Below are 26,094 nucleotides of genomic sequence, written 5' to 3'. Positions count from 1 at the left end.
TCATAACCACTTATGTGGGGACACTAATACAAAGATATAGGTGCTCATTAGAGAATGAGTTCACTAAATTGACCTACGAGAGAATATCAGATGGAGTCTTATTTATATGTCAACTGATAATTCTCTAATGGGAGTTGTGTATGTGATCCTTAGACCTGAGGTCACCATGGTACTTGTATACTTGGATCCATATTTTGATTCACTACCTAACTTGATTCTCTGATTCTTATATAGGATGTTCTGGATATGGTGAAGAGTTCATGGACGTTGTGAGTGATCAATAAGAGATCAGTCATTCCTAATAAGGAAAGCGAACATCCTATGTGATCTCCTAGGTCGTTGATTCGGAAGTCTTTGGCCAAAGCAGGATGATAATTAGAAAAGAGTTTCTAATGTATCATCACCTTCTGATCGAGATACATAATGATAAGTGATTGGATTGATATATTTTTATATCCACAGCTCATCTGGGATGTTGTTTGACTGAAGGATTGAATTACATGAAAACTTACTACTAAAGGATATTTTGATAAATTTTTATCAAAATTTTAAATCTTTGAATGGTCATGATACATTATTAGATGTCAATCTTGACTTATGGACACATCAGAATTGAAAGAATTTGATTCTGAAATCAATTTGGAAGAGTCCAAGTTGATTAGGACTCTTCAGGTTATCTAATCTCATCGGATCAAGGTTACATCGTAAGTCTGGGTCCACTGCTGGCTAGATTTAGAACCCAATAGATCGCATACTTTGAGATTTGTCTTTGGTCTAATCTAATTAGAGTTTAATATGAATTTTATGGATTAATTTGATATGCTAGTGCATTGTATTAATCCAAGTTCCCAAATTGATTTAGATCAAAGTGTTTGAGCTAACCTAGACCAGTTGCCTTTGACCTAATGGGATTGGGTCAATTTAAATTAGAACTTTATCCAACTTGAATTAGTTTTAAGTGGAGAAGGACTCCTCTACACCTATTAGAAGCCACAATAAAAAAATAAATGCCATCCACTCCTTTATGATGTGTGAAGTAAAGAGTCCTTCTTAAAGAAGGCTCTTAACTAACATACATTGTCTTAAATTTTTTATCAGAAATCCTATGTTTTGTTACCAAAATTTATTAAATTTTTTATATCATGTAGAAGACTAAGAGTTCTCCTACTCTAAGTAGTTACATCACTAAAAATTAACTCGATAATTTTATTTGATGCATGGGAATTTGGAGCACCAAAGGTTGGCACCCCTTCATCCCATGAGATATCCCCTGGTCTCCTATTTATAGGGAATGCCCTGCATGGCTTCTTATAGTGATTTTTGGTTGAAATTAAGAGGAAGGATGTGGTAAATATAAAAAAAATTTATAAAAAATTTGAATAAAAAAAAAATTTGAGTGGCAAAATTTGCTACAAGGGTGGTGAGATTTCAGCAAGTGTTGCTTGAGTGCCCTAAGATTTGATTTTTTTTATATGTTGGAGCTAAAAATTAAATTCTAAATTGTATGACATCTGAAGAATATCTTCTTGGTGTTATTCTGGTGGCAAGATTGAAAGCAACTGGACTTTGGTGCGATCGTGATGCAAGTTCGAAGCCGGCAGTGTTCTTAAAAAGATAAGACTGCGGCAGCGCATCAGTTGGGAAGGATCTTGGCCATCTTCTGTGTGGATCACCATTGGAGAACTTCTATCTTGAGGTCTTGTGGAGAACACCAACATATCATTTTTTCAATATTCTATCCCTATGCATGCTTGATTTTGCTTTGATCATTTTCGACAAGGTGATTCTAGGGTTTGAATTCTGGTTCGATAGTTATATTTGATAAAGCTATTGATTTGTATGATTTTAAAATTTTAAAAATTACTTTCCACTGCATGATCAGAACCCAATATGATACTAGTGGAGAATCCATTTAGGCTAAATTCATAGAAATCAAGGTTTTGAAGTTGCCTTCGGGCAAAGTTTTGGGATTGAAGATCTGTTATTATTTTTCTAATATTGTTAGAATATTATTTCAGTACCATTATTATTGGAACAAGGTTTTAAATAAGTGTAAAGAATAATAGTTATTCTATTTATTTTCTTAACGAATATTATAGATGTACTTTTATTGATAATGATCTTTTGTTTCTTTTACTTAATGATAATATATTTCATATTGATAATATGATGAAAAGAAAGAGAGAGGATGTGAATATCATATACCTTTGGCACTGCCGACTTGGCCATATAAATGAGTCAAGAATTAACAAGTTATTCAAGATAATTTTTTTGATCTTTATAATTATGAATCATATGAAACTTGTGAATCTTGTCTCATGAAAAAAATGATCAAGACTCCATTTACTGGACATGGAGAAAAGACGAGTGACATTTTGGACCTTGTACATACTGATGTATGTGGTCCAATATCGACTCAGTCAAAGGTAGATACTCTTATTTCATCATATTTACTGATGATAGATTTAGGTTTAGATATGTGTATTAATGAAATATAAATTCGAAGTCTTTGATAAATTTAAAGAGTATCAAAGAATGGTTGAGAAATAAACTAATAAAAGTATTAAAATCTTCGATCTGATTGAGAAAGAGAATACTTATCTAGTGAGTTTCTCGATTATTTAAAATTAAATGGAATACTCTCTCAATGGACACCTCTTTATACTCCATAATTAAATAGAATTACGGAAAGAAAGAATCGCACCTTATTAGATATGGTGCGGTTCATGATGTGTTTCACAGATCTTTTAATATCCTTTTGGGGATATGCTCTCGAGGCCACAGCGTATATTTTAAATAAAGTATCTTCTAAATTTATTTTTAGCACTCTATATGAAATATGAAAAGGAAAAAGATCCAATCTTAAATGTCTTAAGATTTGTAGTTGCCCGACTTATGTGAAAAATATTGATGGACATAAGCTGGATGCTAGATCAGAAAAATACAGATTTGTAGGTTATCCCAAGAAGAGTATAGGATACTACTTCTATAACTCTACTCACAAAAGATATTGTTGGTAGGCATGCTATTTTCTTAGAGAAAGAGTTTATCCACGAAGGAGGCAGTGGGAGGTCTATCGAACTTAAAGAAGTTCAAAATCTACAATCCATCTAGGATTCACAAAATGGTTCTCAACCAGATGTGCCCATTGTTGAGGCACAGCCACTACACACATCTCCTCTTCGAAGATCGAGTAGAGTACCTAATGTATCACTCAAGTATGGATTTGTCATTGAGAATGACAATACATCCCACATCATTGAGAATGATGATCTCACGACCTATTCAGAAGCTGTCATGAGTAGTGACTCCGACAAGTAGCTCAATGCCATGAAATCCAAAATGGACTCCATGTATACCAGTCAAGTTTGGACTTTGGTTGATACATCTGAGGGTGTGATCGTAATAGGCTGCAAATGGATCTTCAAAAAGAAGATTGGAGCAGATGGCCAGGTAGAGACCTATAAGGTCAGGCTAGTAGCAAAAGATTTCAGACAAAAATAAGGTATTGATTATGAAGAAATCTTTTTGTCAATAGCCATACTCAAGTCTATTTGGATTATGCTTGCTATTGTAGCATACCATGACTATGACATCTGGCTGATAGACATCAAGACTGCCTTCCTCAATGAAAATCTTGAGGAAGAAGTCTATATGACTTAGTCAGAGGAATTTGTCTCAAGTGAGAGAGCAAATCAGGTATGCAAGCTAAATAGATCCATATATGGATTAAAGCAAGCATCGAGGAGCTGGAACATCTGTTTGATGAGACAGTCAAATCATTTGACCTCATTAAAAATATGGATAAACCTTGTGTATATAAGAAGAATAGTGAGAGTGCTATTATCTTCTTGATCTTGTATGTGGATGACATACTGCTCATTGGGAATGATATCCCGATGTTGCAATCGGTCAAGACTTGGCTATCACAAAAGTTTTTCATGAAAGACTTGAGTGAAGCACCCTATATACTTGGCATAAAGATAGATCAAATAGGATGCTAGGCTTGTCCCAGTCTAGGTATATTAATCTTGTGTTGAAGAGGTTCAATATGGAGGAAAGTAAAAGAGGTTACTTGCCCATAGGTCATGGCATACAACTCTCTAAGAAAATATCTTTAAGACACCTGAAGAGAGAAATAGAATGAGTTTTATTCTTTATGCTTCGGCAGTAGGATCAATAATGTATGTCATGTTGTGTACTAGGCCTGATGTGGCTTATGTCTTGGGCATTGTAAGCAGATTTCAGATAGATCCCGAGAAGAATCATTAGAAAGCTGTGAGAAACATACTCAAATACTTGAGAAGGACTAGAAATATTTTTCTGATATATGGTGAATCTGATTTAAAACTGAAAGGTTATACCGATTCTAGTTTTCAATCTGATCTAGATGATAGCAAATCTATATCTGGATATGTGTTCATCTTGCTACAATAAAATAGGTTATTAGCGATGAAACGTTTTCATCGCTAATAATCAATTTTCATCACTAATATATATTAGTGACATAATTTTCATTGCTAATATTTCATCATCAATAATCGCATCGTTAATAATATTTTATGATGAAAAATAAAATTTTATCACTAATAAAAGATATTTGTGATGAATATTTTTTATCATTAAATATAAAAATAAAAAAAATTAATCATAAAAAAAGGTATTTACTATGAATAATACTATCACTAATAAATAAAAAATTAATAGCGATGAAAATATTTTCATTGCTATTAATTCTAAAGTTTTAGTGACTAAAAGTTTATGTCATAAAAATATTTTTTGCAACAAAAAAGTTTCATCGCTATTAATTTAATAAAAAAATTTTAAAAAAATAAAATTAAATAATATTAGTGATGAAAAATTACATTGTAAATGATTCAATTTACGATGAATATTTACGTTGCTAATAATTATTTATGATGAAAGATTTTCTATCATTATTAATTATATATTTTTTAAAAAATTAAATTATGTTAGTAAAATATTTTTGACGATGAATCTTTCATCATGAATAATTCCATCATTGATAATTTAGTCATATTTTTTTTAAAAATTGTGAATATATATTTTTAATTTATATGTATAATATTTTTTACAAATTAAAAAAATTAAAATAAAAAATTTACATAATAAATTGATAAATAAATTTTATTATTTTATTATATTAAATTAAAATTATAAGAGATTTAAAATAAAAAAAAGTACATCAATAAGCTGTCAAATATCGACATCTGGAGAACGAGCTGGGGATAGGGAGTGTTTAATGGAGCTCGGACTGGCCTGCTATTGTCTCATCAGCTGTATTGTCTACTCCATCTGCGCCATCCACTCTTTTATTTGAATCTAGAGCTGTTGATACTCGTCGATGCATACAGCCAACTCCTGAGCTCGGTGCTCAGCTTATTGTCGATCTATGATAGCCTGCTGTCGATCTATGATAGCTTGCTGTCGATCCTCGGTAGCCTGTCTCTGCACCTCCATTAGTCGAGCCTCGCACGTAGAATGGATGTCAGCCCTAAATGAGCATGAGGATGAGGGAGCAGTGATCCCATACCCTAGATCCCTAATATAATAGGATCTCATACCGAGCACCTGATCACAGATCTCATTATCTATGGTGCGATCAAGCCCTCAGAGATAGACTGGGATCTCATGTCTGTCATATGATCCTAAAAATTAAAAATTAAAATTATTTAATTTTTTAATAAAATCAGACTGCGAATGAAAAAATAATTGAAAAAACTTACAAAGAGCTCCTGGCTCCCCGTCGTCCACTCCTCCGACCGTCATTGGTGGGTCTGCTGGTAGATATCAATCCTACCAGGAAGCTCGCCACTCTCAGCATCTCTCTATAATTTGAGAATTAATTAAAAAAAATATAAATAACTAAAGAATTATATGCTAATTAAAAATTATCCTACCATGTGCTCTACGTGACGAGCGAACGATCTCGAACCCCCACAATGCGGCACAATCTGTCTCGTCTGATTCACCATATTCTGGGCACATCGTCTCTGTAAAATTACCAGTCAAATTAGTAGATAACAAATTTAATTTAAGAATAAATGATTCAGTCATTAAACTCTAAAAAAAAAATTTAGATATGTAACCTGATATACCGGATCCTCATACTGCTGGCATATGGTAGTCCCATTGTCCATGGTAATGCTGTCATAGGGTTGTTGCCGCACTGCCTCCTCCCCATGATCCTGCACTACCTGGTGCCAATGCTGATACTTGTGATGGTGATAATCCTTGAAATGCAAGGATAGATGAGTGTCAACAGCTCTCCTCACACGATCCTCCTCAAAATCATGATGTTGAATACACCATGTCAATAATAAATATTAGAAGAATACTATGTAAATTAATATCATAATATAATTATTTTATTTGTAAGTGGGTATAGAAAATCTCTCTCTGAGTCGGTAGAATGTGATGTCAATCGAAGAGCATCACGGGGGCATAATTGTGGCATATAATGTCCAGCTCTGTCTGCCATGGTTTGCACCATCCCCTAATGAGTCTGGTATAATCGACTGGTATCTCGATCCAGAGATGCTATTTCGGGTGCTATCATCTCCAATAGTCTAGAGTGAGGTTCTTCGATGGATCTCGCCCTCGCCTCACTACCGATGAAGACTGGCCTGAAACAACAATAAATAAATCATTAGTATGATATAAATAAAATAATTAAATTTATTATATAAAAAATATAATAATACCACTGGAACCCACCTCACTGAGACCCACCATACAGGGATCCTCTGACAGTGGAGCCGGTGCGACAATGAAGATCGATGAAGGCAGCTCAACCTCTGAGGTAGACTGTGAATGCGAACATCATCGTTTGTCTCTTGGTGCCATATCTATAATAATTGAGATATAAATAAATATAATATTGAATAATAATAATAGAAATCAAATAATATTCTAATGAATATAATTATATCGCATACCATTATTGCAAGATAAGATTGAACGAAGAATATAGATATACTCATCAATATTCGTATCTTTCTCGATGTGTAGATCCTCCTTCGAATCACAATAATCGATATATGTGTCGTCTTCTATCTCATTATCATTTATGAACTGATTGTTGCCCTCCAACTCATCAAGATTAAATATAAAATCAGCTTCAATTTCATTGGATGGCAGATCAGTCCTATTCAAAGGTGCCGTTACAAGTTCTTCATCAATCAAAAGCTCGGCTAATATTTGTTCTTCTTGTTGAAAAGCTTTTTCTTCATATAAATCCAAATTTTCATCCATCTCTAATTGGGTTGGTATGTCATATACGCCTCTAGGTATTATTTTTTGTGCAACATACCAATTACCTTGATACTTTAGATCCTTCAAATATATTACTTATTTTGCTTGAGTTGCTAATATATACGGCTCATTTTGGTACCATATTCGTACAAAATTTATACTGATAAATTATGAATCGATATGAATATCGATCTTTTTATTACTAATATTCCACCATTCACACTGAAACAAAAATACAAAATTATTGGACCTATACTTTAGTTCTATGCTATCTACCAATACACCATAATAATCAATCTCTTCTTTTCCTTCATATCCTATTGTAGCAATCCCACTATTTTGAGTCCGTCGTTGCATCTCAAACTCTCTTGTATGAAATTTTATTCCTCCAATGATATAGGATGCATAGTGATTAATCCTTCGATCGAGATCACATGCTAAATCATGTAACTCATCGATCGTACCCACTTCTTTATTGAAATACTTATGTTTCATCTATATCATAAGATAAAAAATTATGTTGGTTCAAATAATATTATTTATAAGTAAATAAATAACATATCACTAATGTAACTTACAAGATCACCAAACTATTTTACAAATTTTCTTCTATGTCGATCATCGATATTCATATTATTCTCTCTATATAGTATACTCTTGTGCTCACTGCAAGAAATTATGATTTTTAATTTTACATCGATATGAAAAAATTTTTTAAACATTAAACAGTATGGTAAGATGGTACTTACTCAAAAAAATCTTTAATTTTTTCACAATTATTTAGAATATAAAAGTATGTCTTGGATAGCTTGTTCACATCCATAAATTCATATCTCTTTACACCAATAGGTTGAACCATTTATTTAAATATAGACAATGTCGGTTCATTATGAAAGAAGAGTGCCCTATAAGCTAATCGCAAGTGTGTTGTGATGAAACTTTTCTATATAATTTTTCAACTCATGAAATGATATTTATTATTTGAGGTATTGATTCATCATATTAGCTGCATCTTATTATGTCTAAGATTATGATAAACTCCAAAGATTAGGACAATAGTTTTAGGAGACATGAATGGGCCATGCTAGTGAGACCCTAAACTCTAATTTTAAATATTCTTGATCGTAGGAGTATTGAGTTGGGAATCAATGTTCTGAATAGACTGGCACATCCTATGTATGCTCGATGGAGAGGGTGGCAGATCTCACTAGCCACTTGTGTGGGACACTAATACAAAGATGTGGGTGCTCATTGGAGAAATGAGTCCACTGAATTGACTCGATGAAAGAGAATATCTTATGGAAGCCTTACTTGCATATCAAAGATGGTTCTCTAAGTGAAAGTTGTGCAAGTGATCCTTAGACCTGAGATCACCATGAAATCTTATACACATGAATTCATATTTTGGTTCATACTCAAGTATGACTTTAAGACATGTACGGGGTGCTTTGGATATGGTAGGAGTGTGTACGAAGGTTGTGAGTAAATCAACATGGAATCGATCGCTCCTAGTAAGAGGAGATCGCATCTTGTGTATTTTCATTTGTAGATGACTCAGAAAAAAAATCTTTTGATCAAAAATAGGAAGAAGATTAGAAAGAGTTTCTAATACTTCTTCATTGGAGTCATCATTGGTTAATTAAAAATTGATATGAATATATGTTTGAGTTTGACATGATTTCATACTCATGAACATATTCAGGATGCTGGGATGATCGAAGGATTGTATTGTACGGTAACTTATCACTGAAGGATATATTTGATATTTTTATTAAATTTTTATATCTTTTAAGTAGTCATGACATGTTGCTAGATGTCAATCTTGACTTATAAATTTTTGATCGAATTAAAAAGTTTAATTCGAATGCCAATTAGCAAGAGTTCTAATTACTAAAATTGGGTTAGCTCGATTGGACCTAAATTGGTTAGATTAAATTCTAATCAAATTAGGTCAACTTGCACCCAGACCTACTACTAACTAGATGTGAAACTCAATGGGTCACACATATATAGAAATTGGCCAAGGACCCTTTTTATAAAGGTTGATTGGAATTTTGGATTCAATTGTGGTTCTGGTAAGCATGCTAGCACATGTGGAATCCTTAGTTCTTTTAGAGATCAATTTGATCTCATACCTTGCTCATTTGCTAGCCCAACTTGGTAGGCATTTGGGTCAGGTCAAGCCACCTAGAAGCAATCAAAAAGAGACACCATATCTAGTGTACACACCAAATAACTAAGAGTCCAACTTAAGAAGGACTCTTGGTGCTAATATGCAGAATGCATGCGCACTTTATTTGTGGCATAGAGAAGGACTAAGAATCCTTCTGTTTTGGGCCTCTATTTTTTATGAGAAGTAGAATCAGATGATAAGCCACTTAGCACACCTTTTGAAGTTGAAAAATCTATCAGATTGTGTGTAAAAAAATTGCTTAAAATATTGCTGTGCGTGTGACAGGTTTTTCTGGACCCGCGAAGGGATGCGAAGACTCCTATTTAGGGAGTCTTAAGTAACTTTATATCTGATAATTTTTGTGATAAGGATTGTTGGGTATAAAATACCCTCAGCCAAAGTTCCCAACAGGATTGACCCTCCCGAGACTCCTCCGACTGTCGATCGCAGACGGTACCTCCCCTGACTGAATTCCCCCGACGGACGAACTTCCACTACACCACCCGAGCTCCTTCAACATGAGTTCCCCCAGTCATCTATTAAACCGCCCTAAGCGCTCACTGAGCTCTGCAGCCAGCCGACTTTCTATGACTATCAGCTACTCCCCGAGCCCCTTCCGGACTCCTTCCAGCCAGGTTCAACTCCAATTCGAACTACCTCGGACTTCACCAATGGCTGAACTTCTCCAACGGCAGATTCCTACAACTATCAGATTTCAGCCCGGACTCCTATGGGAGCCGGGCCTCGCCCCCAACTTCGACTGTGGAAAGGCTTCACCCGGACTCCTATGAGAGCCGTGCTCCATCCTCGGCCCCGATTGCTGGTAAACTTCATCCGAACTTTTATGGGAGCCGGACTTCGTCCCTGACTCTAATTGAAGGTAAACTTCATCCGTACTCCCACGGGAGCCGGACTTCACCCCTGACTGTGATTGCAGGTAGACTTCGCCCGAGCTCCTACGGGAGCCGGATCTCGTCCCCAACTCCGAATGAGGAAAGGCTTCGCCCGGACTCCTACGGGAGCCAGACTCCGTCCATGACTCGAGCTGCAGGTAAACTTCGTCCGGACTCCTACGGGAGCCAGACTTCACCCCTGACTTTGGTTGCAGGTAGGCTTCACCCAGACTCCTACGGGAGCCGGGCCTCACCCCCAACTTCGACTGCGGAAAGGCTTCGCCCGGACTCCTACTGGAGTCGGGCTCCATCCTCGGCCCTGATTGCTGGTAAACTTCATCCAGACTCCTACAGGAGCCGAACTTCATCCCTGACTCTAATTGAAGGTAAACTTCATCCGGACTCCTACAGGAGCCAGACTTCACCCCTGACTGTGGTTGCAGGTAGGCTTCGCCCAGACTCCTACGGGAGCTGGGCCTCGCCCCCAACTTCGACTGCGGAAAGGCTTCGCCCGGACTCCTACGGGAGCTGGGCTCCATCCTCGGCCCCGATTGCTGGTAAACTTCATCCGGACTCCTACGGGAGTCGGACTTCATCCCTGACTCTAATTGAAGGTAAACTTCATCCGGACTCCTATAGGAGCCAGACTTCACCCCTGACTGTGATTGCAGGTAGACTTCGCCCGGACTCCTACGGAAGTTGGATCTCGTCCCCAACTCCGAATGAGGAAAGGCTTCATCCGGACTCCTACGGGAGCCGGACTCCGCCCATGACTCGAGCTGCAGGTAAACTTCATCCGGACTCCTACGGGAGTCGGACTTCGTCCCTGACTCTAATTGCAGGTAAACTTCGTCCGGACTCCCACGGGAGCCGGACTTCACCCCTGACTGTGATTACAGGTAGGCTTCGCCCAGACTCCTACGGGAGTCAGGCCTCGCCCCCAACTTCGACTGCGAAAAGGCTTCGCCCGGACTCCTACGGGAGTCGGGCTCCGTCCTCGACCCCGATTGCTGGTAAACTTCATCCAGACTCCTACGGGAGCCGGACTTCGTCCCTGACTCTAATTGAAGGTAAACTTCGTCCGGACCCCTACGGGAGTCGGACTTCACCCCTGACTGTGATTGCAGGTAGGCTTCGCTCAGACTCCTACGGGAGCCGGGTCTCGCCCCCAACTTCAACTGCGGAAAGGCTTCGCTCGGACTCCTACGGGAGCCGGGCTCCGTCCTCGGCTCCGATTGCTGGTAAACTTCATCCGGACTCCTACGGGAGCCAGACTTCGTCCCTGACTCTAATTAAAGGAAAACTTCGTCTGGACTCCTACAGGAGCCGGACTTCACCCCTGACTATGATTGCAGGTAGACTTCACCCGAGCTCCTACGGGAGTTGGATCTCGTCCCCGACTCCGAATGAGGAAAGGCTTCACCTGGACTCCTACGGGAGTCGGACTCCCCCCACGACTTGAGCTGCAGGTAAACTTCGTCCGGACTCCTACGGGAGCCGGACTTCATCCCTGACTCTAATTGCAGGTAAACTTCGTCCGGACTCCTACGGGAGCCGGACTTCACCCCTGACTGTGGTTGCAGGTAGACTTCGCCCGGGCTCCTATGGGAGCCGGATCTCGTCTCCGACTTCAACTGAAAGAAGACTTCGTCCAGGCTCCTGCGAGAACCATACTCCAAGCTCCTCTTGGACGGGTAACTAGCCACCTCTCTCCATCAGACACCCCAACCGAACTCCGACCGATAGGCCTGGGCCCCCTGGAAAGCCACAGCCATGGCTCTGCTCCACCTTCTGTGACGGATTCCATGCGGCTCCATCACTTTCTGGCAGGCCGTAATAATGGCCACGACTCTACTCCACCTCCTGTGATGGATTCCAATGCGGCTCCATCACTCCCTGGCAGGCCGTAATAATGGCCACGACTCTGCTCCACCTCCTGCGACGGATTCTACACAGCTCCATCACTCCCTGGCAGGCCGTAATAATGACCACGATCCTGCTCCACTTCCTGCGACGGATACCGCACGATTCTTCCATCCTCTGGCAAGTCACGATAATGGACGTCGCTCTGCTCCCCGTGGCAGACTCCACGCGGCATGCTCCGATGATAGCCACGGGTCCACTCCACTACTCTCCGCAACAAACTTTTCCTGACTCTGGACAGCCCACTGCCAGACGGTTACAGGCATCACTATCAGTTTGTTGCCCCCTCCGCCTATAAAAGGGGGAACCCTAGATACGTTATTCTATAAGCTCTTATTTTTACCTAAAAACTCTGCTAAAATTTTCATTCGAGCACTCCATTCTTGTTGAGGCAGAGAACTGACTTGAGCATCGGAGGGTCTTGCCGGAGCAACCCCACCTCCGGTTTAGACTTCTTTTGCAGGTCCCGGCGGCGACTGCGACTCCAGCTTCTCTGGTGCAAGCGGATCAATTTTAAGTATTGATCATGTGGTAAAAATTTGAAAAATTATCAGATTAAGAAAGGTTGCTTTTCATATCCTTTTCTGGGCATGCACACGCACGCGATAGGGAGAAGGTGCTTGTGCGTCTCTTCAGTTAAGAGTCCTTCTCGTATATGAACTCTTATCCAAATAATATGTCATTTGAGAAAGACCTTCCTATTTGAACAAAGGTTTATGTGAAAAAATTTCATACTAATCTGATGTGTGAAGAGATATGAAAAGTATCTCGTTCTGGGCATGCATGCGTGAGAAGGCAGGATTCAACGTATCACCCCCTGAAGAGTCCTTCTGTTTAAGGACTCTCAGATAAGTGATACAAGGACTTGATATATCTTTCTAGATGAGGTGTGCCTTCTCTATTAGTGCCCCATCTGGTGCTATAAATAAGGGACAGTAGATGGGGTGATCATTCAATTCTTACATCCCCTATCCACTCCCTCTCTCCCTCTCTTACAACTCTAGGTTTTAGGACAAGGCTTGTTCTTTTAAGACAAGCCCAATCCTAATATCTCTAAGGGTTTAAGAGGTCTAGAAAAAGATAGTCAAGTCCAATAGATAGTTTAGAAAGGTTCAGACTCAGGTTTGGAGGAAGATTTGATCGATTGGTGGCTGGTTGAGTTCTAGGGGCTAGAACCCTTGAAGCAAGGTGAAGAAGGAGCGCTATCCTTGGTTCAATTTTTATGTGAATCACCATTGGAGGATTGATATTTAGACACCTCATGAAAATTAGATTAGCATTACAGGTATTCTTCTGATCTAAATTTATTTTATTATACTTTGATTGATATAGTCAAGAGTTTCTGGACATTAGGATTTTCGGTGCATCGGATGTTTTTAATGAAAATTTTAAACATCTAATCTTTCTACTGCACCATCAGAGCCCTACAGTGGTATCAGAGCCTATCTTGATCTATATAATCAAAGGTTAAATTATTATTTTGATTGTGATCAAGCATGGGATTTTAGTTTGGTTCAAGTCGGCTCGAGGGTTGAATCCGATTGAACATCCAAATCCTAGTATGTCTTAGAGATATGTTTTAAATATAAAATACATGATATATGTGTAGAATTTTCTTAGTAGCTTAGTACTCTAATTGAGGTTCATCACCAAGCTATCCAATCATAAGAGAAAGTAGGGTTCAGAGACCCTCTCTTCCTATTCAATAGGGTACTCTTATGGCGTGTAGGGGTGCCACTGTAATGTCCTAAGAAGAAGAACCATAAAAAGAATATTTTATATCCATGCATATTATTAGAACTTTATGCATATGTGATATACTTGAGATACCTAGTTATAATCATATTGAATGATTATGATTTCATATTTTAGAGATATGAATAGATGCCATGATTAGTTGTTATGATTATTAAGATATAACTACAATAGTGCATCATTATGATTGAATTAGGATGTGCTTGAGACCATTAAAGCCCTCATAAAAATTATATTAAGTCGTAGTGTTATAAATCAGCAAGCTGATCTATTTCTTGAATCGATTAATCAATTGGTGTCTAAGGAGTGTTTCAAGTGCAGTAGTTATTTAATTGGTTTCGTTGCTGGCCTGGCTAATTTTTTTGGTGTCTAAGAAAAGCAACGGAGGGATCTCCATCAATCTTAACACTTTTCTGATCAATTGGATTAGTTTAAAGCTTGAATGAAGGTAGCTCAGTATTTTGAATGCTACATATGCCTTCCTTCATGTCTAGTCAATATCCTATCAAAAACTATAGTAGATTTGTTGTGATATCCACAATGCTTGCTATGGAGACTAATGTGGATTTGTCTTAGTGCATATTATATACTTTATAGCATATTTGGATATGTTGCTTTGTTGTGATATCCACAAGGGCATCATTTTTCAGATATGGCTATATAGAAATGGAAGGTCTGACTTAACTAAAAATACTATAGTTTGTTATGATATTCATAAGGTTATGAATATTTTTAGAGACAGATTATGTTGAGAGTTGCATGAGATGCAATTGGATAGACTTTCTTATCTTTAAACTCATTGAGGTTTGTTGTGATATCCATAAGGCTTCATTGAGGGATTAAGATCTCAACCCCATTAAGAAATTAGATTAGAATTTTTGTTTACCATAGAAGCGGGCTATGGTATCCGATAAAATAGTGAGAGACGTAACTAGTTTTTAAAAGTTCTTAACTAGTTATGCATGTCAAACTTGAGTAGTTTGCTTGTACTATTATTCTTTATTTATGTAGATTTAAGTCTGCATTATGGCTTTTTTATTTTCACTGCATAACACTATAGATAAAAATATGTTGACCGATCCCAACTATGTGGATGGGTTGAAGAACTTGCAAGTTAGGTTCATATCGGAGAAGAACTCTGATGTTCTGAATATTTCTGACCTTGAGATAGTCAGTAATAATAAAAAGGCAAAAGATGTCTATATGGATATTAGCTATTTATTTTGTGGCAAGTTTGGATATTGGGAGTATAATTGCAAGAATAATCTTGCAAGTTTGAAGTAGGGTGCAAGTATAGCACCAAAAAGATGTGTATATGATATAAACTTATTTTTTATTGAATGACTCAGACTCTGATACTTGGGTATTAGATATCGCCAGTGGATCGTATATTTGTAATTCATTACAGTGACTACAGAATATCAAAGGTCTGAAAAGAGGTGACCTCGAGCTTTATGGTGCAAGTGGAGAGTCCATTAGCACAGAGACTGTGGAAACCTATATGCTTAATTTATCTTCAGGCAAAACTTTAGTATTGAAAGACTATTATTACATACCAAAGTCATTAAAAATATTATTTTGTACCTTTATTATTAAAATAAAGTTATAAAATAAGGCTATGGAAAATGGATGCTCCATTTTCTTTTCTAATGACTTTTATGGCAGTGGTTATATTGATAACAATCTTTTAATTCTTGCACTCAATAAAAATATTTTTTATATTAAAAAAATATGAAAAGAAAGAGAGAAGATGTGAATATCACATATCTCTAGCATTAGCATCTTGGTCATATTAGTAAGTCAAAGATAAATAAGTTATACAAAGAGAAATTTTTTGACCCGTATGATTATGAATCATTCGAAACTTGTGAATCTTGTCTCAATGGTAAGATGATCAAAACTCCATTTTCTGGATATGGAGAGAGGGCAAGTGAGTTGTTAGCCCTAGTTCATACAGATGTGTGTGGATCAATGACAACTCAGACTAGAGGTGGATACCCCTATTTTATTACCTTTACAGATGATTTATCAAGGTTCGGATATGTGTATCTTATGATATATAAATCCAAAGTCTTTGATAAGTTCAAGGAGTTCAATGCATGGTTGAGAAACAAACTAAAAAAAGTATCAAGGTTCTTCGATCTGATCAAGGAGGAGAATACTTATCCAATGAATTTTTTGATCATCTTAAAAATAAAGATATTCTCTCTGAATGGATCCCTCCTTATATACCTCAGTTAAATGGTGTAGCAGAAAGGAAGAATCACACTTTAATGGATATGGTGCGGTCCATGATGTGCTTCACTGATCTCCCAATATCTTTTTGGAGATATACCCTAGAGACTACTATATACATATTAAACAGTATACCTTCAAAGTCTGTTGCAAGCACACCATATGAGATATGGAAGGAAAAGAAGCCTAATCTTAAACATCTTAATATTTGGGGCTATCCAGCTTATGTCAAAAATATTTTTGAACATAAGCTTAGTGCTAGATCAGACAAGTATGGATTTGTAGGGTATCCTAAGGAAACTAATGAATACTATTTCTACCACCCTACTGATCAAAAAGTATATGTTAGTAGGCACGCCACTTTCTTGGAGAATGAATTCATCCAAGAAGGAAGCAGTGGGAGGAATATTGAACTTACTGAAGTTCATGACCTACAAACCGATCCAAAAATACCAGTGGTTAGACCACAAGAAGATCTTCAATCAGAAGTACCTAAAGATGAGGTATATCCACAATATATACCTCCTTTCTGAAGATTAGATAGAGTGCATCAAGCACCTCTGAGATATGGTTTTGTCATTGAGAATGACAATTTAATTAATATCATTCAAGATGATGATCCACTGACCTATTTGGAAACTGTCATAAGTAGAGATTCAGACAGATGGCTGAAAGTCATGAAATTTGAGATGGACTCGATGTACACCAACCAAGTGTGAACCTTGATTGATGCACCTGAGGGTGTGACCCAATAGGGTGCAAGTGGATCTCAAAAAGAAGATCGGAGCAGATGGCCAAGTAGAAACCTACAAAGCTAGGTTGGTGGCGAAGCATTTCAGACAAAAGCAAGGAATTGACTATGATGAAATCTTCTCATCAGTGGCTATGCTCAAGTCCATCAGGATTTTACTTGCTATAGCAGCATACTATGATTATGAGATCTGACAGATGGATATCAAGACTGCATTCCTTAATGATAATCTAGAGAAAGAAGTTTATATGACTTAGCTAGAGGGATTTATCTCAAGTGAGAGGACAAATCAAGTATGCAAGCTAAAAAGATCCATCTATAGATTAAAGCAGGCTTTGAGAAGCTGGAACATCCGATTTGATATGATAGTCAAAGAGTTTGGCTTTATCAAAAATAAGGATGAACCATATGTGTATAAGAAGATAAGTAGGAGTACTGTTATCTTCTTGATTTTGTATGTCGATGACATACTGCTTATTGAGAATGATATCTCAATAATACAATCAGTCAAGACTTGGCTATCGAATAAGTTTTTCATGAAAGACTTGGGTGAAGCATCCTATATACTGGGTATAAAGATCTATAGAGATAGATCTAAAAGGATGTTAGGCTTATCCCAGTCACAGTATATAGATCTTATATTAAAGAGATTTAATATAGAGGCTAGTGAGAGAGGTTACCTGCCTGTGAGTCATGATATACGTCTCTCTAAGAAAATATATCCTAAGATACCAGAAGAGAGAAAGAGGATGAGTGAAATCCCTTATGCTTCAACTGTGGGATCAATTATATATGCCATGCTATGTACCAGGCCTGATATAGCTTATGCTTTAGGTATAGCTAGCAGATTTCAGCTGATCCAGGAGAGGATCATTGAAAAGCTATGAAAAATATTCTGAAGTACCTAAGAAGGTCTAAAGATATTTTTTTTATATATGGAGAAGGATCAGAGTTGAAACTAGAGAGATATACAGATTCTAGTTTTTAATCTAATCCAGATGATGGTAAGTCAATATCAGGATACGTGTTTACCCTAAATGGTGGACAGTGAGTTGAAAGAGTTTCAAGTAGCAGACAGTAGCTGACTCAACTATTGAGGCAGCGTACATCACTTCTAGTGAAGCCATTAAGGAGGCTATCTAGATAAAGAAGTTCATCATGAATTTAAGAGTAGTTCATAAGATTGAAGAATCGATGCCACTCATTATGATAACACTAGAGCCGTTATTCAAGCAAAGGAACCTAGGTTTCATTATAGATCCAAGTACATCCTCAGATGCTTCCATCTCGTTAGAGACAAGATGTTGTCCTTGAATGAGTAGACAGAAAGAACAATCTAACAGACCCATTCACTAAGACCATACCAAAGCAGCTATATAATCACCATCTTATGAGATATAAAGGTGATTGGCTTTAGTGCAAGTGGAATATTGAAAAAAGAGTATCCTATAAGCTAATCACAAGTGTGTTGCGATGGAACTTTTCTTTATAATTTTTCAACTCATGAAATGACATTTATTATTTGAGGTATTGATTCATCATATTAGCTGTATCTTATTATGTCTAAGATCATAATGAACCCCAAAGATTAGGATAATGTTTTAAAAGATATGAATGGGTCATGCTAGTGAGATCTAAAACTTTAAAATCCTAATCTTAAACATTCTTGATCGTAGGAGCATTGAGTCGGAGATCAATATTCTAGATAAACTGGCACATCCTATGTATGCTCGATGGAGAGGATGGTAGATCTCACTAGCCACTTGTGTGGGATACTAATACAAAAATATGGTGCTCATTTGAAAAATGAGTCCACTGAATTGACTGGATGAAAGAGAACATCTTATGGCAGCCTTACTTACATATCAAAGATGGTTCTCCAAGTGGAAGTTGTGCAAGTGATCCTTAAATTTGAGATCACCATGAAATCTTATGCACATGAATTTATATTTTGGTTCATACTTAAGTATGCTTTAAGACATGTACGGGGTATTCTAGATATGGTAGGAGTATGTACGAAGGTTGTGAGTAGGTCAACATGGAATCGATCGCTCCTAGTAAGAGGAGATCGCATCCTGTGTATTCTCATTCGTAGATGATTGAGAAAAAAATCTTTTGATCAAAAATAGGAAGGAGATTAGAAAAAATTTCTAATGCTTCTTCATTGGAGTCATTATTGGTTAATTCAGAATTGATATAAATATGTGTTTGAGTTTGACATGATTTCATACGCATGAACATATTCAGGGTGCTGAGATGATCAAAGGATTATATTGCACGGTAACTTACCACTGAAGGGCATATTTGATATTTTTATCAAATTTTTATATCTTTTAGATAGTCATGATATATTGCTAGATGTCAATCTTGAATTATAGATTTTTGATCGAATTAAAAGTTTAATTCGAATGCCAATTAGAAAGAGTTCTAATTACTGAAATTGGGTTAGCTCGATTGGACCTAAATCGATTAGATTAAATTCTAATCAAATTAGGTCAACTTGCACCCAGACCTACTACTAGCTAGATGTAGAACCCAATGGATCATACACATATAGAAATTGGCTAAGGACCCTTTTTAAAAAGGTTGATTGGAATTTTAGATTCAATCGGGGTTCCGATAAGCATGCTAGCTCGTGTGGAATCCCTAGCTCTTTTAGAGATAAATTTGGTCTCATACCTTGCTCATTTGCTAGCCCAACTTGGTGGAGATTTGGGTCAGGTCAAGTCACCTAGAATCAGCCAAAAAAAGGCACTATATCTGGTGTACATGTCAAATAACTAAGAGTCTAACTTAAGAAGGACTCTTAGCGCTAATATGCAGAATGCATGCGCACTTTATTTGTGGCATAGAGAAGGACTAAGAATCCTTCTATTTTGGGCCTCTATTTTTTATGGAAAGGAGATAAGATGATGAGGCACCTAGCACATCTTTTGAAGTATGAAAAATCTTTTAGATTGTGCATGAAAAAATTACTTGAAATGTTGCTGCATGCATGACATATTTTTCTAGATGCGTGAAGGGATGCGAAGACTCCTTCTGTTTAGGGAGTCTTAAGTGACTTTTTATCTAATAACTTTTGTGATAAGGATTAGTTTTAAGTGTAAATCATGTGATAAAAATCTAAAAGATTATCAGATTAAGAAAGGTTGCTTTTCACACCTTTTTCTGGGCATGCGCGCGCGACAGGGAGAAGGTGCTCGTGCATCTCATCGGTGAAGAGTCCTTCTCACATATGAACTCTTATCCAAATAACATGTCATTTGGTGATTGCCTTCCTATTTGAATAAAGGTTTATGTGGCAAAATTTTATGCTAATCTAATATGTGAAGAGATACGAAAAGCATCTTGTTCTGGGTGTGCATGCGTGAGAAGGCAGGAATCGACGTATCACCCCCTGAAGAGTCTTTCTGTTTAAGGACTCTCAGATAAGTGATATGAGGACTTGATATACCTTTTCAGATGAGGCATTCCTTCTCTGTTAGCACCCCATCTAGTGCTATAAATAGAGAATGGCAGATGGGGTGATCATTCAATTCTTACATCCCCTATCCACTCCCTCTCTCCCTCTCTTACAACTCTAGATTTTAGGATAAGGCTTGTTCTTTTAAGACAAGCCTAATCCTAATAGCTCTAAGGCTTAAAAGGTCTAGAAAAAGATGGTCAAGTTCAGTAGATGGTTTAAAAAAGTTTAGATTTAGGTCTGGAGGAAGATCTGATCGATTGGTGGCTGGTTGAGTTTTAGGGGCTAGAACTCTTGAAGCAAGGTGAAGAAGGAGCACTATCCTTGGTTTAATTTTCATGTGGATCACCATTGGAGGATAGACATTTGGATACCTCATGGAAATTAGATTAGCGTTACAGATATTCTTTTGATCCAAATTTATTTTATTGTACTTTGATTGATATAGTCAAGAGTTTCTGGACATTAGGATTTTCGTGCATCGGATGTTTTTAATAAAAATTTTAAACACCTAATCCTTCCACTGCACCATCAGAACCCCACACATTGTCACCCCATTCACAGTCTACATTACAATCTGTATAATTGAATCTTGTTTCGATATTGTCAAGATGTATCGAGCAAAATATGACACACTCGGTAGCTACATATGCTTCTGCTATAGACCCTTCAGGTCTTGCTTTATTATACACTTACTTTTTTAAGATGCACAAGAATCTGTAAATAAAAATAAATTTAAATTTTAAAAATATATTTATATCTTATAATTGATATGATAAAGTACGTATAATTTTTTTATCTATCAATAGGATACATCCATCGATAATATATCGGTCCGACCAAAAGACCTTCTTTTGGAAGATGAACAGCCAAATGCACCATAACATCAAAAAATGATGGTGAAAATATTTTTTCTAACTTACAAAGAATGAGTATGATATCCTTCTCTGATCTTTCAAGTAAGTTAATCTTCAATTTTTGACAATACAGATCTTGAAAGAATACTCCCAGCTCAATCAATGCAGTTTGAACATCACCACCCAAATAGCCACGTATGATCATAGGAAGCAAACATTACATCATCACATAGGAGTCATGATTTTTCATGCCAGAGATATTACCGTCATTGTTCCTAATACACTATTATACGTTTGAAGCATATGCATTAGAAAATTTTACGGTTTTGAACCATCCATAATTTTTTTTTCCTCACCAAACAGCGAATAACATGCAGGTGGCATAAAAAATCTCTCATCTCGATGAACTAAATACAACTCTGGTCGGATTTCTATTTTCTGCAAATCAAGGTGAGCTTTTGTACTATCTTTTATTTTTTTTGAGATGTTCAATACAATATCGATAATATTATCACAAATATTCTTTTCAATATGTATTACATCCAGATTATGACGAAGTAGTAGCTGCTTTCAATATGGTAGTTGAAAAAGATGCTTCGCTTCATCCAATTCAGCTCAGCTTCAGTACGCTTCCGCTTGCGAGTACCCAATATTTTTTCCAAATTGAATATTTTCAATGACTTCAAGTTGTTCTAAAATTTTTACTCCACTTAACTCCTTAGGTGGTGGATGTCGGTCAGACTTCCCATCAAAATATTGGTTATAACGGGTCCTCCAAGAATGATTAGCAGGAAGAAACCACCGATGACCTATGAAACATATTTTCTATCCATTCTTTAAATGTAAGGAGGATGCATCCCTATTACATATTGGACATGCAAGATATCCTTTGGTGCTGCATCCAGATAAGTTTTCATATGCAAAAAAATTATTTATGGTCCATAAAATCGAAGCATGCAACTTAAAATTACTTCAACTAATAGAATCACATGTCTGTACTCTGTTTTCCCATAGCTCCTTCAGATCATCAATTAAAGGTCGTAGATATACATCAATTTTATTACCTGATGCTTTTGGACCTTAAATCAACAGTGACATAAAAATAAATGGTTCTTTCATGCATTCCAAGGTGCCACATTATATATAACTAGCATCACAGGCCACATGCTGTAAGAGGTACTCAGGTTGCCAAAGGGATTAAATCCATCTATCGCTAGACCAAGATGGATATTACATGGGTCACTCGCAAAGTGCGGATGCTTTGCATCAAAGTCTTTCCACACTGAAGAGTCTGCCAAGTGGCTAAGTATGTTCTCCCTCGAAAGCTGCTGCTCATAATGCCATCTCATTTCTTCAACTGTCTTTGTGGACATATATAACCTTTGAAGTTTTGGAATCAAAGAAAAATATCTTAAAATCTTTTGAGGTATCTTCTTTTCTTTTCTATTATCGATTTTGTGTTTAGGCTCACCACATTTTAAATATTTAGTTGCTTGTTCGTTATCCTTATAAAATAATATACAGTTATTTTTGCAGGCATGTATAGGAATATAACCAAGTCCAATTTTTCACATGTATATTTTTGCTTCAGAATATGATTTCGAAAGTCTCTTTCCATCGAGAAGAGCTACTTTAATCAATGTTAAAATTTGATCAAATGACTTCTGACTCCATCGGTTCATGATTTCAATATGAAGTAATTTTATCAAAAACTCTAACTTGAAAAATTTTGCACAATTTGGATAGAGTGGCTCTCGTGCATCCCTTACAAGCTTCGCAAACTATTCAAAAATCCCTTCTACCTCAAGTCGGATATTATGTTCATGATCAGAATTGCTTTCAGATGCAGTAGTACTCATACGTACATTTGAACAAGCACCTTGATGTAAATTATCTAACAATTCTCCTATACCACTATGTTCAACAGATCCACCAGCATCACTATCATCTTTAGTATCATCATCGTCATGCACCACTTCATTCGGATCACCCTCTCCATGCCATATCCAACAAGTATACTTCTTATCCATACCATATTGTAGCAGATGCTCCTCAACAAGTGTTATGAACGATATACCAAATTGACACATCTCTTACATGGATACTTTATCCGACTAGCACTGTCAGCCTTATACCATGCAAACTCAATAAAATCTCAAACTCTTTTTCGATATTCAGGCAAAAAAATATCTCTAGCATTCATCTAATTTTTGTGGATATCCATCTAATAACAAACATAAAATTATTAACAACCAAAATAAAGTTTAGTGGTATTCTGGATCTTGATCTGAATTTTGGATTGAATTGCATTCTGAATTCTAGCCAAAATCCTGATCTGAATCCAGATTCGGATCACTTTATACAAAAAATATATATTAAAAAATATAGACTGAACAGTAACACAAAAAATATGTTACATCAATTTAATAAAATAAAAATGCATGATCCTATCTATTTCAAATCATTACTAACAAGTGTGGCCCTATCCCTTTCATAAAAGTAATAATCTCATTATTGTTACTAGTGGATATTTTGTCTCATTTTTATAAAAATTTTGACATAATCTTCCCATGATTCTCCAAGTATACGATGTAGATATGGTGCCTATGCACCATATCCACCATCTACTCGAAGAATAATGGATAGATAACTACTGAATACCACATAATGAAATGAAATATCAACTATTAACAACAACAATATTATTACTTTTTCAAAAAATTCAAATACAATTTAACTACCGTCTTTGTGTCAATTTAACTACGGCTCAATGCAATTTAACTACCATCTTTGAACATGCATTCGAAGATAGATTTTTAATTTATCAAAAAAGAATAACTTCATATTGAAATTTCTTCATCAAAAATTTCAATAGAATTTTTTTTTAAATAAAAATACTTTTTATATTTATAATTTCAATAGCATACAAAATAATACATAAAATAATTAAATTGTAACAAGTAACAACAATGTGCATTGTGTTAGTAAAAAAAATAATTAATCAAATAATTAAATAATTTCAACAGTAACACTAAAAATAATATGCAATAAATATAATTAATCAAATAATTAATTAAATAATATGCGTCCCTCTCCATATCAGCCCGACCTGACCCAGCCCGTCCGACCTGACCCAGCCCACCCTATCCCCACCACCCTCGTCCCCATCCACGCCGGCCCAGCCCCATTCCTGCCGGCCTTGGCCCGACTTGGACCCATCCCCACAAGCCCCAACATGACTCGAAACCCACCTAGCCCGACCCCACCCTGACCCGACCCGCCCTACCCCCGCTCGACATGCCCCGACTTGGCCCCGCCCACCCCATCGGACCGGCCCACCCATTGGATCGGCCCGGCCCAGCCCCATCCCCGGACCCATCCCTAGAGGCCCCGACCTGACTCAGACCCTACTTGGCCTGACCCGACCGACCCAACCCGACCCACCCCACCGGACCGGCCCAGCCCCATCCCTGAACCCATTCCTGGAGGCCCCGACCCAGACCCGACCCAACCCGACCTGCCCCAGCCTGACCCGACCCGACCCGGCCTGGCTCGGCCCATCAACCTAGCCTGGCCCCATCCCCGCCCTGACCTCATCTCTGCCGGCTCAGCCCCCTCCGTGTCGCCCTGAACTGGGCCCACCAGTCCACCCTGACTCGACCTGACCCACCTATCCCCGTCCCCGTGCCAGCCAGCCCCGACCCATCTATCCCCATCCCCGTGCCCGTCGGCCCCGGCCCCATCCATGCCGGCCCGACCAGGCCCGACCCGAACCCACCCATCCACACCGGCCCGCCCGTCCACATCGCCCACCCATCAACCTCAGCCCGAATCGGCCCACCCATCTCCGACCCGACCCACCCATCCCGTCCCCATGCCCATCGCCCTGGCCTTGTCCCATGTCGGCCAGACTAGGACCGACCCGACCCCACTCATCCACACCAGGCTCGATCGGGCCCCGACACCATCCATGCCGGCCCGGTGGCCCGACAAAGAAAAAAAAATAACATGGATTACTAGCAGCGGACGCAGGCACCGCCAAACCCAAGCCCCGGCCCCATCCCCGCCAACCCGGCCATCCCCACCGGCATCTCCCCCATCCCTGACGGCCCATCGGTGGCCCAAGAATCCCCCCCCAAAAAAAAACAAAGAGAGCTTACCTTATCGACGGACGTGACTGCGATGGCGATGGCGGTCGAGGACAGCAACGGCGGCAAACTCGACAGCCGAGAGAAGGGGCAGAGCAAAGAGGGGGATGCCGGGGGGAGCGTGTGAAAAGAACAATGAGGGGGGGCATCGAGGAAGAAAATGGGTTTCAGATGGACTTGACGGGATGCAGTGTATTAACAATGAAAATTTTCGTTACTAATAAAAAATTTTCATCGCTAATAATTTAAATAAAAAATAATTTATGATGAAATTTTTTTTTGTCACTAATAATTTTGTTGATGATGTAACTATTTTTCATCACTAATGATTCTCACCAAAAAAAAAAATCTCGCTGAAAAATTATCCTCCCCCCAAAATATTATTTGCAATGAAAACATAGGTATCATCGCTAATAAATTTTTAATGATAAAATTTTTTTATCGTTAATAGTATAATTTTCATCGTTAATTAAATTATTAGTGATGAAAAAAATCATTCATCGCTAATAATTACTAAAAAAAAATTTCTTATTTTTTAAAAAGTTTATGTTAATTTTTTTCTTTTGTTTTTTTTAAAATGTTGTGAAAATTTTAAAAAGATCTTAACAATGGTCAACAGAT

Source organism: Elaeis guineensis, chromosome 3, assembly GCF_000442705.2.
Source record: "Elaeis guineensis isolate ETL-2024a chromosome 3, EG11, whole genome shotgun sequence".
NCBI classification, from domain to species: domain Eukaryota; kingdom Viridiplantae; phylum Streptophyta; class Magnoliopsida; order Arecales; family Arecaceae; genus Elaeis; species Elaeis guineensis.
The sequence above is the reverse complement of the archived record's forward strand: the minus strand, read 5'-3'. Positions refer to the sequence as shown.